This window comes from Dermochelys coriacea, chromosome 26 (assembly GCF_009764565.3).
Source record: "Dermochelys coriacea isolate rDerCor1 chromosome 26, rDerCor1.pri.v4, whole genome shotgun sequence".
Lineage (NCBI taxonomy): Eukaryota > Metazoa > Chordata > Testudines > Dermochelyidae > Dermochelys > Dermochelys coriacea.
This window is the reverse complement of record NC_050093.1, coordinates 7,283,440-7,299,764: the sequence shown is the minus strand read 5'-3', so window position 1 is coordinate 7,299,764 and position 16,325 is coordinate 7,283,440. Positions and strand designations below refer to the sequence as shown.

At 42.7% G+C, this 16,325-nt stretch overlaps 1 long non-coding RNA gene across 1 annotated transcript in view; it reads left to right on the top strand.

Moving 5' to 3' along the window:
• Positions 1–11,530, top strand: part of LOC122457541 — a 33,600-nt gene extending 22,070 nt beyond the window's left edge. The window contains exons 2-3 of the long non-coding RNA XR_006277107.1: positions 5,912–6,071; positions 11,444–11,530. This is a non-coding gene — a long non-coding RNA (uncharacterized LOC122457541). The remainder of the gene's footprint in view (positions 1–5,911; positions 6,072–11,443) is intronic.
• Positions 11,531–16,325: the final 4,795 nt, after the last annotated feature.

Below are 16,325 nucleotides of genomic sequence, written 5' to 3'. Positions count from 1 at the left end.
CCAAATACTATTTTATTCTTTACCTCTCAAACAGTCTGTAAGATTATGAACTTGATTTTCTATACATTTCAAATGAATTGGGCATGAAGCCATTGGAGACTAACTGTAAAGATTAGCAAGAAATGTATGTTAAACATGGGCAAGAAGGAAATAGACGGACCACATTTTCACAGCTGGAGTCTGTAAAAAGCCTATTCAGTTAATGGAACTGCTAACATTGACTTAGAGGAGTTGCATCAAGGCCACACAGCCAGACTGGTGCCATGGAGAGCATTTCAAAAATCAGACTTTTTTTTTTCCAAAAGATCTTTGCTCCTAGTCAGACACCAACTAAAGACTAGATTTTTTTTTTTCCAAAGAGCTCAGTCACTTGGGTTGATGATCAAATACTTTGACAGGGGACACCAGGAACAGGTCAAATGGGAATTCACTGTTGCAAAAATGCCAATCAACTTGTGGTTAGGGCTTGTGTGTGGAGTCAAAGATGGGGCAAATTTTTTTGGTTTCCAACTCCACTCTGCACATTCATGCAAGGGCCCTTCGCCACCTGGACTTTAACCCTTCTGTGCCTCAGGTGGCTCTTGGGAGGCTGAATTAAAATTGTGAAGTTTTGGGGGATCCTTTGATATAAAGCTTTCTCTTTACATAGTAGGTTCTGGGTTCCTAGATATGCTTTGGGCCTGCTCAGATCAGAGTGGGGGGGGGGGTTGGGCAGATGGTGTCAGTTACACAAGCACTGGAAATGAATAAAAGCAGCTCTGCATGAGGCAGGCGTGAGGCTCACACAGAGCAGCAGCTGACAGGATGCTGGCCTGAGGGTATCCAGATGACTCAGGAATAGCAGATTTACTTGCCTCTCCTGTGGTGTAATTAAGTACTGGAAAGAAAAGAAGTGAGGGCCAATCATTATGCTCTCTGAAGCTGAGCTAATGCAGCATCAGCTTATGTTGCTGAATCACTACTCTCTAAAGTCCAAAAACTATTGCCTTCCAAACTTCAGAATAGGACCACAGACACTGGTCCTAAATCAGAGCTCTGTAAGCAAGTGCACTTCCCAAGGCTCACCTGCTGAGTCTCTCCTCTACAGAGTCTGCTGTTGGTTGCCCCCCATTCAGCATCAGAGCTGCAAGTTCCCTGCAACTCCTCCTCCTCCCCATCCTGTGGACTACTGAACAGGAAACCAAGATTGCCCCCCTCATTCTGCTGGATTCCTTGACCAAACTGTATGCAGCAGGGGGTGAGGAAGCGAGATGGCCAGCCAGTGCTGCCTCCTCCCTCTTGGCCATGAGCTGCAGGAGCAGATCAGGACAGGAGCTACAAGTGTGGTGATATGCATGCAGAGGCAGTAGATAAAAACTTGCCGGTACAGTGTTGTGGGAGAGACCGAATCTGGGGTGGACAAATTGGACAGAAGGAAATTCAGATGGACTGAACCGTTGGGTATGACTGAGAAGCAGATCCAGAGTGATCTGTGTGCCCTAGTTCCTTTCAGCCAAGGAAACTAATGAAATACTTAACATATTTAACTTCCTCCTTGAGTCAGGCCACCAGTCTGCTCAACTACTGGAAACATAGCTGAGAGCAAAGCAATGGCAGGATATTCAATGCAACTGAAGGTGAGGTGAAGCAGAACAGCTGTTTCCTGTAAGTATGGCAGCTGTGACAGCAAATGCCTCTCAAACTCTTAGCAGGAAATGATTTGAACTGGGATGTACCCTGCAGGCAGCTGTTCTAATTACTTGGGTAGAATAGAGATCTGCAATCAGATAAGGGGTTGTGCTGGGCACCCTTCACTTTCAATATAGCTCTGTTGCCTCAAAAGACCAGCTTCTCAGTTGGTGGTATCTTTCATTAAAGTCTCTAGAGAAACACCGCTTTACCCCAGCTGAGGACTTTATTCTATTTCCCCTGAAGGATTCTTCATTTCTCAGTTACAATTCAGCATAGCATCTCACTGCATTAAACAAACTGGCTTCTGCATTTCTGCTGTCCTTATTGAAGGGTTCTCCAGTGACAGTCTGGAGCATAACAAAGCGCCTCTTTGCTATCAGTCAAAGGCCCCCCTGAAATGATATCTGAGCTGCTAACCTACCAAATGGTAGGGGAATTTCTAAATCATCACAAACAGCCAAAGTAAAGTAGGAGAAGATGTAACAGTGAGATCAGCATTACGCCAATCTCGTTTTCTACAGGAGTCTTTCCTCTAGACTTGTACCAAAGTTGTGCCTATTTGTAAGTTCTGAATAATAGGTCAGATTCAGTAAGAAATTCATGTATCTAACCCTTTGTTAGTCTCTGACAAGGATATGATTTTTCTCATCTACCTGGTAAATCAGGAGCAACTTTACTGAATTACACTAGAGTAAGTATGAACAGAATCAGGCCCCCATGTATCTTTTGCTCAGCACAATGGTATTGGGTAACTGACTAACTGAAAGCCAAAAGTCTGACCTAAAACGTGAATACTCTAGGTTAAAGGCAAAATGACCTTCATTCGCTCCATTTGGGCCAGCTATTCTAATGCCTATAGAGAGGGGGATCTCACATACCATGTATGCTGCAGTAGCAAACACGGTGAGATTTCAATATAACTATCTATTTTGCTAAGGATCTGAGTTCTCTTTACAAATCAGAATGACTCCTGTGAGGTAGGTAAGAATTATTGTACCCCTTTTACAGACTACAGAGGTTTATGGTGTGGCAAATGGGTAGAACTTGTACAGATTAAGTCGTAAACCCCACCATACCTACTAAACAACTCTTCTTTCCTGACTTTAGAATAGAACCCAGGAATCTGAGTTGATTTAGCTGTGCTTGGGTCTATAAAATGGAACACTTTAGCTCTTGCCTCTGCTTGCCACCCTTCCTCTGGAAGCAGGATGGGCATGTGCTCAGTGGCACCTAATGTTTTGGACCCACTTTTAATACAGCTCCACTGCAGGTGGGCAGACTCCTGGCAAGGGTTGGTGGCCACGCAGCATGTGGGGCTGGAGCAGGGTGAGTGTCCAAGTCAGCCCACCTGGGGGGCTTTGAGCTGTGGCCAGGCACAGAAGCTGCTGAAGATGCAGGGAACATCCCAGCCAACTTCCCTATCTCTGCCACCCCCTGCCAGGAAGAGGAAGGGGTGTTGCTGGCACCCCATTTACTTGCATGGGCAGAGCTGGAACACCATTGCTGAGCTGGGCTGGGCTGCAGGAGGGATGGAAGACACACAGTGACTGCTTACCAAGGGGAGAGGTACTGTTCCTCTCCACCCCCTTGTGCCTCACCTAGGAGCTCAGGCTTGGAGTTCTGCATGACAGGGTCTCATGCCTTCCCAAAAGGCTGTTTCTTTTACTTCATATTTTACAGAAAACATGAAGGTCAGCTGTAAGTGTGTGTGTGTGGTGTCGGATGGGGGGAAGAGTATGCTGAAGATGCTGTCTCTAGGGGTGCAAAAGGCATAAATCTGGCCCTGTCTGGAAGGGATTTGTTTTGTAATCCTTTAATTACAGAGCATGCACTCCATGGTCTTTGCGTGGCTCACTCCAGGGAGGCACACCAAAGGACATGGAGCGTATACTCTGTAATTGGCCTTAAAGGATTACAAAACCAATCCCTTCCAGAAGAGCCCTTCTGGTTTGAAGAGATCAAAGGACTAGCTCAATGATCTGCCTTGTGGCAAGGACTTTTGGATATTGCTGTTAACCAGGCAGGCACAGAAGAAGCAGCCAAATGCAGGCTCTTGAAAGAGACTAAAGAGCCCATCCTGGAGTTTCTCCTCCACCCACCCCTACTCTCTGTAGTTCCTCATGAGACAGCAAAGCTAACTACAGACTGAATCTCTTTAGGAAGTACTGCAGAAGACCTGGGAGCAGTAAACAGTAGCCCATCTCCAGTGTGCTGAGATACCATGGTGATGGGCAACATGATAGACTACCCCCAATGTAGCTTTTTATTTTTTGTTGTCAAGGTCCAACTTTCTTAGAAAAGGTATAATCCAGGTCCAGACTCCAGAGAAGAAATTTTAAAAATAACACTAAGTAGACAATTTTGGGTCTGTTCAAAAGCATCTGGTCTGGATTTGACCTCTGGTCCACCTATTGACTACCCCCATGCTACATAGATTGACATGGGGAAAAGGAATATATCGCTTCAGACATTCACACTCTGCAATGGCTACCAATCCAGTTTTAAATTAAGCACCAACTCCTGCTGCTTACCTTGAAAGGCCTAAATTGGCCAAGGCCCAGCTATCTCACAGGGCCTGCCAGCTCTGCCTATACCACCACAAGACCCATTCAGAAGGGATGCTTCGGTGGTCACAACCCAGATCTAAACAGCCTCTTTCCCCCTGTTTCCAGGTACCTTGGGGAAGTCATTCCTACCTGATAGAAAACCCTGGGTTAAGCCAGCTATGTGGGCTATATCATATCTTCATTGCAATGAAGTGACACTGATTTGCACTGCTGAAGATCCAGCCCTTACAGTGTGGCACAATACAGCCCTGGGTACGCAAGAATTTCTCAACTAAAGAGGCCATAAACCCGGCTCCCTGGGATGCTGACCACTGAGATCTAATCAGTTTAGTTTCTGTCTCACTGATAGACTCCTCCCTCTTAGAGGGATAATGACTCGTATCAGAATTGTGTAGAGTGCCCTGATACTTTGATGTTGGATGCATTAGAGAGGCAAGAAGTAAGCTTTCAGAGCCTATGCATCTTGATGCACAAGTCATTCACAGGCTAATTCTGGCAACAGGTTGTCATTTAAGGTAACATTTTATGAAATGAACCAGATCTGAGCAAGACACGGTGCTTTTTTAAATAAGAGCTGGAAGAGAATAGCATAGCTCTTCACGCACGACTTCTAATCCCCAACCTCATCTGCAAGTAGTTTATGTGGGGCCAAGATATCCATTTTAGGAAACTTAGCTTATCAGAAAGTTCTTTAACTATTTCTGACTGAAATCTTCCTTTGGTTTCTTCTACCCTTAGTGGGACTGAAGGAGGCTAGGAACCAGATTCTGAAAGGAAAACATGCAGACACTGTCTTACGTTCACAGCATGCACAGATACTAGAGTAAAAGCAAATTTTTGCTGGAAGATTGCAACACGTTAATGTTTCCTAGAATTCAAAATAACAAAACCCCAAAACAGGGAGAGCAGGCCGCTGCCTAAGGCAGAGACAACTCATGCCATCTTGCTTTAAGCTGGCTCCTTCCAGAATACATTTGATCACATGCTTTGCTACAGAGCTTCAGAGCCTGCAAGCAGGACCAGAACCCTCCACCCACCCCACTCTTGAAGTAATAGCTTGCCATTCCAATATAGTCCTCAATATACCACACAGATGAACACCACCACAGTGCCATGAACAAATGCTATCACTAATTCTTTATGTACAGTGCTTTTGCAGGCATGCATGTTGGGGAAGGGCAGCATTTGAGTCTATATTTGAAAATTTGGCCCCACATGCATGGGCAAAGGGGAAGCATTGGATAAATCAGGCATCTGCTGTGTGACATGGAGATCCACAATGAGACCTAAACATCTCCAGGGCTTCCTCGCACAGCAAGTTACTGAGCGTTAAGCCAGGGAGTGATTATATAACACAGCACCTAGCAGTACTGCAGAGTCCCATGTAGATACTGCTATGGTACAATCAAACTCCTGGAGTGTGGTTTGGCTTACTACTTCAAACTACACTGCACTGCAGCAGTGTCCATAGGGGATGTTCCTGTGCGGCAAGCTGGTGTGCTGTAGATTCACATCCTGTCTTGTTGCGCAGGAACTCGCTGTGTAGTCAAGCCTGTAGTCTATATGCTAGTGACTCATGTGATTAAACCTCTTCTTCCAAGAACAGAAGCTTAGTACCTTGTTCTCCCCTCTCCTCCCTTTGTCTCACTTAACTTCATTTTTTCATTTCCCAGTTAGAGGCACAGCTAAGCAAGCAGCGGTATGGCCCAGTGGATAAGGGACAAGCATGGGACTCAAGCAGACCGCAGTTTTCTTCTCAGCTCAATCGCTGGTGAGCTGTGTGAACTTGGTCAAACCACTTCTCACCTGCAGTCTCTCGTCTGCGCAGTGTGTGTGTAACAATACTTTGGTTTTTTTTATATATGAAATTAGCTTATCAAACCACTCTTGTGGGGGTTGGAAAAATACACTGAAACTGAACCACCCCTTTCTTGGATTTAGAAAACAAGATCCCCCTGCCTCATCTTTGCTCCTCTCCATTTCCAGCACCAAACACAAACTACAATATCTTACTTGGAGCACCTCTCTAAGTTTGCATCCAAAGTTCTCCTATTTGTAAATAACCACATGACCCTGCTTTCTTGGCCTGCCTCCTCTCGTTTGATGCTATTGCTGATTTGGCCCTTGCTCTCATTCTCTCTGAGCTCGATCTTTCTTTAATTGTGTAAGAGGTTTGAGCTATGACAGCACATGGCACTCTCTCAATCGCTTGTCATAAGTTGCTGTGGCAGGATTGGCCAACAGCAGGAGCTCTGTAGTAGAGGTGAGCGTGATGTGCTGCAGAAGGGGAGGGGTAGGAATTGGACAGGTGGATCTTTGGCTTCTCCTCTTCCCCTGGCCAAGTCATGTCATTGCTTTGGGTCTCCACTGCCCCATCTGTAAAATGGGGATAATGATATTGTCCTTTCAAGCTTTATAAGATGTTTGATAAAAGGGGCTATATAAGAGCTAAGTATTTATTATGAATACTTTTTGTTTTTGTTCTGGTTTTTTCTTTAACCTAAATAAAAGCTATTCAGGCTGAATACATATATTTACCCTTTGTGTATGGAAAACCTAATACTACTCGGTGCTGGTCAATGCCTAGCAATACCTGCCCTCTTGGTCGTTATTTGTATTGCTCTAGTGTCTAGAAGCCCCAGTCAAGAAACCAGGATCCCATTTTACTAGGCACTGTACAAATACTGAAGCACAGAAGTCCTATACATACCTCTTTCTCTGCTGAGTCTGTAATTGTTCCCATCCATGTATCGTGAGTATCTAATTGAGAAGTCACCCCATGCTGGATTAAAGAGGTGCAGTGAATAGCTCTGCTGGGTTGTTTACTTGAAGTTCCCTGACACGATGCAACTGCATTGCCTTAACTATGGAAAGCTGATTATAAATGTAAAGATTGATTAAACTATAATTCTACTTTAATGCCTTTTTAAGCATCTACTCAGCACTTTCTCAATTTAGTGTCCACGTTTACTCTTAATACTAGACTGGTTAAATTCTTCATTCCTATAATAAAAGCCACTCAATGCATACAGAAACTATAAGTGCTGTTAATTGCTGTTTCCTTCTCCTGTTTATCTTCTCATGTGGAGATGCACTTTCAAATCCATTTATTGGGTGGTGGTGTGAGTGTTTAATCTTTGGGATCAGCTTTGTAATCCATTGGTTTTCCTTTCATAGCTGCCCTGTCCTTGCCATCCCCATGAGTTTACAGCTGTGCACTTTTATCAACAGCTGATTCAGATGTTCTTGCCTAAACTCATTTAAATTGGGACATGCTGCAGTCCTGTGGGACAACGTGGCAATTTACAGTGAACTAACTAACAAGGGGGGTATTAATGATGTTACATTTTAGGACAGTTAGATTCTCAACGGGTGCGTGCATTGGCATAGCTCTAGCAACTTCAATAGAGCCATCCTAATTTAAGCAAACTGTGAATCTGCCCCAAAGCAAATGTTGAATGCACAAAGGAAAAAATGCACAGCATTAACAGATGATGCTCAGCCTACCATATTAAAAGGGATTTAGGGTAGCTAAGGACACTTCTCTTATCCGACAATAGTATAGCAAGTTGGAGAAGTCCCGATGGAAGTAGACTTATGTGAGAGGAGAAACAGGCCCATTGAACCTAAGGTCTGGTCTTCACTACAAATTAGGTCAACATAAAGCAGCTTATAGCAACCTAATGCCATCTCCACAAGAGGCATAGGGCTTATGTGGGTGTAGTTAGGGGCGATGCAGCGTCTATGTAGACGCTGCATTGCTTACATTAACTGACTGTTGTGTGAAAACAGATTTCTCCAGTTCCACTATTCCTACTGAAAGGTTACCCTTTCTTTGTTGATTATGATAGTGACTCCAGCACAAAGACCATGTTACCACTTAAATTCTACTCAAGCCAGTAACAAGATCTTAAATGAGACTTATCAGGTGAACAGGCCTCACGTTGACCATCTGTGAAAGGGTGAATTCCATTCAATATTGCAGCTGGACTCTGCATGTGACCCACTGTGAGGAAGACAAAATAGCAGTGAGGAGATGTTCAAATGACCAGGTTTCTATAGTTATAAAACCAACTGAGTGGGACCTTTATTTGCACCAATCCCTGCTCTTCTACAGCATGAGGGTTTTTGGTAATCACTTTTAGTCAATATTTATCTACCCCTTTTAATGAATAAGATGAACAGTGGCCTGAACAAAGATATGAATCATAAAATGAGGGAATATTGCTGCTCATCAAAAACAGAAGAAATTTTGGGGGTTTTCCACTTTGTGCAGAAGTCCCAGTAATTGAGGCCATGTGGCCTGCTGGCTTCAAAGGACATGTATTGTATTCTTGGATTACTGCCAGGCAGCTAATTCAACTGTCTTGGTCTGTTGCTTTAATAGCCACATCAAAACAGTTCATCTCAACCAGGAAACTATCAATGGCTCAGACTCCAATTTCTGTGTGTTTGACTTATTTGTAGTAGAGTAGGAAACCTTGGTTAAAAATAGGTAGGAGGTAACTTGGCACCACCTCTCTACATGGGTAAAGGTTAGGTCTTTATTTCATTGGCAGGACCCTTAGACTGGCACAAAGATAGCTTAAACATATTGTGCCTGATTCTCATTTAAACTAGAGCACCTTTACAATGGCCTGGCTGTGCAAAGGGGCCTTAAAGGGGGCATAAATTAAATTGGGACCTCAATTATAAATATTGTCAGGATGACATTAAGTTTTTTGGCCACATACTTTGCAATTGGCTTATTTTCAAATGTTCAGGGGCTGTCAGGGAACATTCCCTCCAGGAGCATAAAAGGCTAATGCAATATCTGTTCTGGAAGGTGATGATCTGCAGCGAGCTGGTTTGAGGCACAGAATTCCGTTAATAGGGACAGAACAATAGGCAATGGCCTTCAAGTCAAGGACAGCATGAAGGTAAAAGTTTGGACTAAACCATTTCATTAGCACTTCTCGAAGCTTGGGTTTTTTCCCTCAAGAGCCCCTTGAAGCTTCTGTAGCACTAGATAGTTTGATTGTCTGGAAACATTTCATCCACAGGATGTTTTTAGTGGGAGCTGGAGCGTCAGATTTCCATAGACTTGAAAGTGGGTTTATGAGGTGAATTTCAAAAGTAACCTCAGGAATGTGGTGAAACATCAAAAGGAAGGTCAGCATGTCAAAGGGTCAGCATGCACAGTGCTTAATTGATATTACCATGTAGCCAGTAGCTCTGTCTCTCAAAAAAGCTTGAGTAAGGTGGTGGGCATTATAATTGAAAGCCACTACATTTGGGCTCCCCTACCCTCACGAACAGGAGCAGTGCAGTCCATAACTTAGGCCCCTTTACTGAGAATGCCCTCGCTTTAGTGTCTTGCAGACATCACTTAGATCTAAATGTCTCAAGTGGGCAGGAAGAGGTAAACTCTTGGTCTCTAATCTAGATCTGAACACTTGTACAAAATCACCCCCGTGCTAGATATCTACAGGTACATGTGTGGCTGCTAGTGCTAAAGTCTGTAGTTATGACAGACGCACTGAAATTCATAGAGAAGAAAAAGGAAAGTGTGGGTCAAAGAAGAAATGCTGTTAAGTCCCCTGTGTTAATGAAAATGGCTAGTTAATAGCTCTCTGGAGAATTAGGTCTAATGTCTCTGTGGACCATAGAGAGGTTCAGTCTCTCTCAAATAAGTGTCACCATATAGAAGTTTAGTTCTGTTGCAGAAAATGATAGCAGTCCATAATGCAGTAATAAGATTACTTGGCCGATTTCCAGATAGACACAGCTGAACTAAACAAAGATAAAGGCTTTCTACTGCCAGCCCCAAGAGAACAGGGTCAGACGCAAGGGCTAAATATGCTTCTAGATGTTTAGAGTGCTGAGGCTGAACCCCACTATTATCAATGACACACCCACGCGCTCTCTCATTTTCCAATTATATATAGGTATGACCAGTTCCACTGGACACCAACATGGGCAGTTATGGAGGTCAGGGGAAAAATGTTATAAAGATTTATCTAATCTGTCTACCAACAGGTACAGTATAAGCCTTGCCAAATTTTACTTGCCTGATGCCAGTAGTGAAGAATAACATTTGGCAAGTAAAATATCAGGTTTTTTTCAACATGGTTGTCTTTATCATCCAGCCATGGTAAAGGGGAGGGGAGTAGATGTAAAAGTGTCCATGTATTGTAATAGTGCAAAGCTACATCTCTATAGGCCAGATCTGAAGCCCATTGAATTAAACCAGTTTTTCCATATATTTAGTGGGCTTTGATTCAGGATCTTAGTTTGAGCCTGATCCTGCAAATCTTTACTGACATGAGTAATCCTTATTCACTCAAGTAGTCGTATTGAAGTTTAAAAAATCAATGCAAGAATTTGTGTGCACAAGGATATTCAAGATCCTTGCATCTATTCTCTCTCTCTCTCTCTCTCACACACACACACACACACACACACACACACACACACACACACACACACACACACACACACACACACACACACACCAGAGAGAATGAGTTGATGCACGTAACCCTGCTGGTGTATAGTTGGTATAACTTATTAAAGAGAGACTTATACCAACTCTCATGATCAAATAAATATATATGCATGATCCATTCACAAAGAAAAAAAAATGCCTCAACGTTAGTTGAATGCAGATTTTTGGTATCTATTTCATATTATTCCTGATGTCGATCATTTATTGAGTGCAAATGGCTGTTTATTCCCTGACATGTTGGTAATTGTATTGGAAATCCTTTAATAAAATATTAAATGGGTGAGCTAGAATACGTATCGTTCCAAATTCAAGGTATCTGAGGGTGCTTTGTGGACCCATGAGCCCGACTCCCTGTATGAAGAGTATAGTTACATAAGACTGGATTAAACCAGTGGTTCATCCGGTTCAATATCCTGTCTCCAGTAGTAGTCAGCGCTAGCTGGTTCAGAGGAAGCAGCAGGAAATGCAGTATTAAGTAACTTGCCCCTGGGAAAAGTTTATTGCTAACCACCATTAGCAAGAGGATGTCTTATCCCTGAAGCAGGAGGATTTACATCCCCCCCCCCTTTTTTTAAAAAAAAAAAAACTGGATGTTCTCATTATCCATGTAAATATGCAACCCCTTTCGGTAGCCTATTAATTCTAGGTCTCCATGGTATCGTATGACAGAGTTGCAGGGCCTAATTGCATGTTGTGTAAACATATTTCCGCTTCTCAGATCTACTTTTGATGCCTTTTGCTTGCAAAAAGGCTACTCCAGATATAAGAGGGGGTTTCAGCTTTGTGACAGCTGCACTACTGCCCCATGAGTGTAGGGAAGATTCTTTGCATTCAGCCCCATGGAGCCACTTAGCACGCACCTCAGGTGGCCAGGCTGTATACTGGAGCCATGTTGCTCAAAGCCAAGCAACAAAAGATAAATGATTAGGCCAAGTGCATTGCAATCAAATAATTGATTGTAGGGATGTGGACTGCAGCAATTCTGCTTCATTGGCAGAATATTTGCCCAGTGTGCAAATCCTTCATTCAGGTCAGAATTTTTAAAGACTAATGTAATGTATAGAGATATTTTTATCCCTTTTTTTGACAAACATATCCTTCATCATTTAAGTAGCCGCCACAGAGGACATTTGACTTTGCTGGAGGAAGTAAATAGCACATCCCCTCTACAATGAAGGTTAAAAAGCTGCCTGCTTAATGAGAACTGTTCAATGAGCATCTTCTAAAGTTTAACACATTATTTGGTTGCCCCATTAGAGGAGAATTTCAATTAACTGAGAAGAGACTATATGTACATGTAGCTTGGACTACTAGGGAAGCTAGTCCCCTGGGGTGATATTTACCCCTGTGTAGTCCCACAGATTTTGTGATAGGGTGTGGGTTTCACACTGGCCCTGCAAGAGCTAAATTAGGTCAGGTATGTCCCATTAGTTAATTAGGCTGGAAAGGTGGGAGGGGAGCTTTAAGCTGGAGGCAGCTAATTGGAGAGCAGCTCACCTGTGATGGACAGGTGGCATGTCTACAAAAGACAGGAAATAGGAAGTAGAGACTGTAGGGAAGGAGGCTGCAATCATTTCCTGATAGAAGGGAGGTGTGTTTGGGGGTTGGGGAGAGGAGGGAATAAAGAGACTGATAAAGCTAGAGGAGTGGGGGAGGCCAGGAGGTATGGAAGTGGCTCAGGGAAAGGCAGTAAGATGCAGGGAATGGACTGTAGCTCCTGGTTAAAGGGCTCCTGAGCCAGAATCTAGAGTAGTGTGAGCCTGGTTTCTCTCGCTATCTCCTATGGGAGCGATCCTGCAAGGCAGTAAAGCAGGAGACTACTGGAGAGCAGGAATCTTGACACCCTTTTCTGGGATGGGGGAAACCACAATAATGACCTGGCTGAGTTACAAAGAGGATGCTGTGACTCCTGAGGGGGGACTGCGGAGGAGAAACTGATGGTGTAATGGCTGGAAGGGGTGTTGAACTGACAGAGCTAATCTCCAGGACTGCCAGTAGGAGGTGCCATTCAGCAGTGAGTAAAGTAGCCTGTCACATAGGCTGACCCTACAAATAATCATGTCCTGTCTGCAAATGAATGTAATGTTGGTAAAGATTAGATGTCTTTCTAAAAGACCAGTTCTAAGGGCAGTTATTCTGGAATAAGGTAAGGTGTGAATTTAATGTGCAAAGGCTATAGTGGAATGCTCCCTTTGTGAATACTCTTATTTCAGAGTAAGAATGCTTCCCCCTTACCCCCTCCACCCAGACTTGCTTATCTACTTGTAAAGGCGATTAAGCTAAATAAGAGAATTTGTTGAAACCCTTTGCAGTACTGAATGCACAAGTTCAGTGCTGTGTGTGTGTGTGTGTGTGTATATATATATATATATATAAAAACTCCAAATGGGCAGAGTTGGACCAAAAAAAGCTTACCCTCCTGATACACCAATGTATAACCCCAGTTTTAGTCAATGTAACTCCATTGAAATAAACCTATTAGCATGAATTTGCAGTAATAGTGGAGAATCTGGCCCTAGACTTCTCATTTGGAATAAAGAAAAGAATGTAACCTCCTAGTACTAGCAGCTTATTCACCAATGTACTGAATAAATTAGCTTTGCTTGTATGCATCAATACATGGCAGTTAGCCAAACCAGCTCAGGCTCTCCCCACACACATTCTGAAATAGACAAAACAATGTCTATTAATTATAACACACTTTTTTTTTTCTTGAAAACAAAATAGGCTGTCTTAAAAGTAGGGCGCACTGACGTGTTGGTTTGGAGTTAATTAGCGCAAGTAACTTCCCTCTATACTCAGAAAAGAAAAATCAAAACCAGCCCATGGTGAGTTTCTTTTTTGCCTTACTGCTAACCAAAGCCCTGATTCAGCAATGTACTTAAGTATAAGACTCCCTAAATTCTTGATTACTCCCACTGACTTCACCTTAAATCCTATTGGGTGGACTTTAATGAGGTTCTAGTAGTGTGTAAGGCTATGTAAGATCTCTGCCTAGAGGTGACTTTCATGCTAGCTGAATTAAGCAAACATGGTTTGTTTGTGTTTTTTCTGCTTTCTCCTGTCAGGTCCAAGCCTACTCCCCTTGGTTCAGGCCCCTATATCTGATCGTGAGTGTAATTTTCATGAGTCGTAAGTTCCACTTTTTAAAAGCATCTATGTCACTTAGGAGTCTAGAGGTAGGCTTTTTTTCCAAAGGCACAAGTGGGCCAAATGTTTAAAGTTGCTTTGGTGCTTAAAGATCCAGATAAGTGTCTATGGAGATTTTTTTTCCAAGGTTCTGAGGCACATAACTCCCTTAGGCACCTGGATGCTCCTGAAAGTCCTACTAGGAACCTATCTGCATCTTTAAGCACTAATACCTTTTAAAAAATTGTCTTCTATCTCCCATTGACTTCCGATGGGACTTAAGCTCCTAAGTGACTCTTGAAAATGGTGCCCCCTGTCTCTCGGACCACGGAATTGTTAAGTTTGTTCTCATGGTTTGTGTTGGATTAGTGTGGATCTGTGTAGGCTTAGCAATTTGTCCACTTTATTATAAATTTGTCTCCAAATAGTTTTGTATCTGAAATTTAGGGTGTCTCAGTAGATAATCTATTGATGGCTTGTTTGGGGGGAAAAAAGTGCTTTTGTCCTGCTGCAATTAATTCAGTTTTTCTATGGAAGATTGCTTTCCTGATGTGATTTGTCATAATTTTTATTATGCTTTTTTTTTCCAATGGGCTTGTTTGCCTCTAGCCAAACTGTCTCATTTCCCTGTGGTATTGAGAGAACTCTAAGGTGTATTCCATGTTGGGGGCTTTTATATATTATGGTCTCAATACAGGTCAGTCCTCATGTCCATAGCTGAACTGCATGGATATTTCAAATCCTATATAAATTCACTGCTGCAGCGCAGGAGGGGAGGGGGGATGAATATCGTCGATTTTTACAAGGTCAGGTGCTAAGTGGTCATCTGCTGAACTAACTGGAATCAGTGTAACATCGAGTTCTACTTCATGAATGGTGCGCAAAATGAAAGCTTGGAGAATGTAACAAAACAGTGTCTGTGTAATTGGAGCTTGTATTTCTCCAAATATAGGCTAGATCTTCTTCTGTTAAACACTAGTGGCAACATAGATTTTTGTCAAAATAGACATTATGAGCTTGATTCTCCTCACTTACATGGAGTAAATCAATTAAATAGATATCAGTCTTTCATGAAAGAAGCCTAGTGTGGCATATATGAATTGGGTTGTATCCCTGTAAATAGCTTGTGCGTTGTCCAGAACATCTCCAGTGAGGCCCACTGGAAGATGCTAGAATGGTGGTGGTGGTGTAGCCTTGCATGTGTATATTGTTAAATAGTTACTTAGAACCCAAATGTAGCCTGGTGATTTCCTCATTCTTAATGTTGTATGGCAAACAAAGACTTGTTTTACTTATCTAACTAGTAGCACAAAATATTAATGAAGATTTATTGACAATTGATCTTGTATCACATCTTAAGTTTTGCAGTTCACTCAATCCTGGGTAATAGAATTAACTTAAGAAGAATTGCAATCTTTCTAGTCAGTTCTATTTTTGTAGTTCTCTAACAGTAGCACAATGCTACTGCATTGGCGTAAACGGCAAAGCAGGGGAATGTATTCAAAGGTCTCGAAAATCGCTTCATTGATAGTAGGCTGCATGCTGGCTTGCAAGGGTGCAACTCACCCCTGTGCAAAGGGGTCACACAAGTTAAGAAGGACTGAAAAAACAAGACTTTCAGACTCGGAATGGAATTGAAGTGGGGCACGGGACTCTTTCGGTCTTCTGCACGTGGATGAATGGCATCTGAAGGGAGAACAATGTAGCTGATATTTTTTTTTTTTTTTAATCACAGTCTCAGTCAGATTTTGTTAGGTGTCTTTTTTTTTTAAGAAGCATTAAACAGTGTCTGCATGTTGATTTAATTGTACTGTTTTCCATGTAGCTTTCTTCCTCTTCCAACTGTCTCTCAAGCAGATAAGATGATCTCTAAAAGTTAGTCATTTTTATATGCAATTGAGCTGTCCTAGCAAAATAGCTACACAATAATACCATGGAAAACCTATGTATCATCTTTCCTGGTGGTTAAATGTATGGTGTATTGCCAGTCTTAAAATCTGCACCTGCTGTATGTCTTGGTTTGAAGTTTGTTTTAACTAGAGCTGAGACCCAAGGTGTGATTTTTGTTAAATCTGAAATTGAACTTCCTCCAAAGTTCAGGGTGTGACTGTGGTTAAGACTGGCTTTGCGGATAGGAAAAACAAGCAATCTCCCCATGTTGGCTGAGAAGTTTGGATCTAAATCTGGGCTCTTCCAAAGTTTGTGGTTTGAGCTCCGGGGCTTTGCTTTGGGATAATCTGTACATTTAAAGGCTCATTTTTCCTCCCATCTAATTCAATGAACGTCTTGCCTTTGACTTCAGAACTTCACAGGGAGCAGAATCTGTCAATCCAGCAAAATAAACCACATGAGAAGACCCCTGCGCTCTCACTGATTACTGTGAATTTCAGTGGCGCTATGCAGGGGCACAATTCTGCCTGCAGAGAACACCTTACAAGAGCAGGGCCTAGTTGACACTATTTCTGTGACAG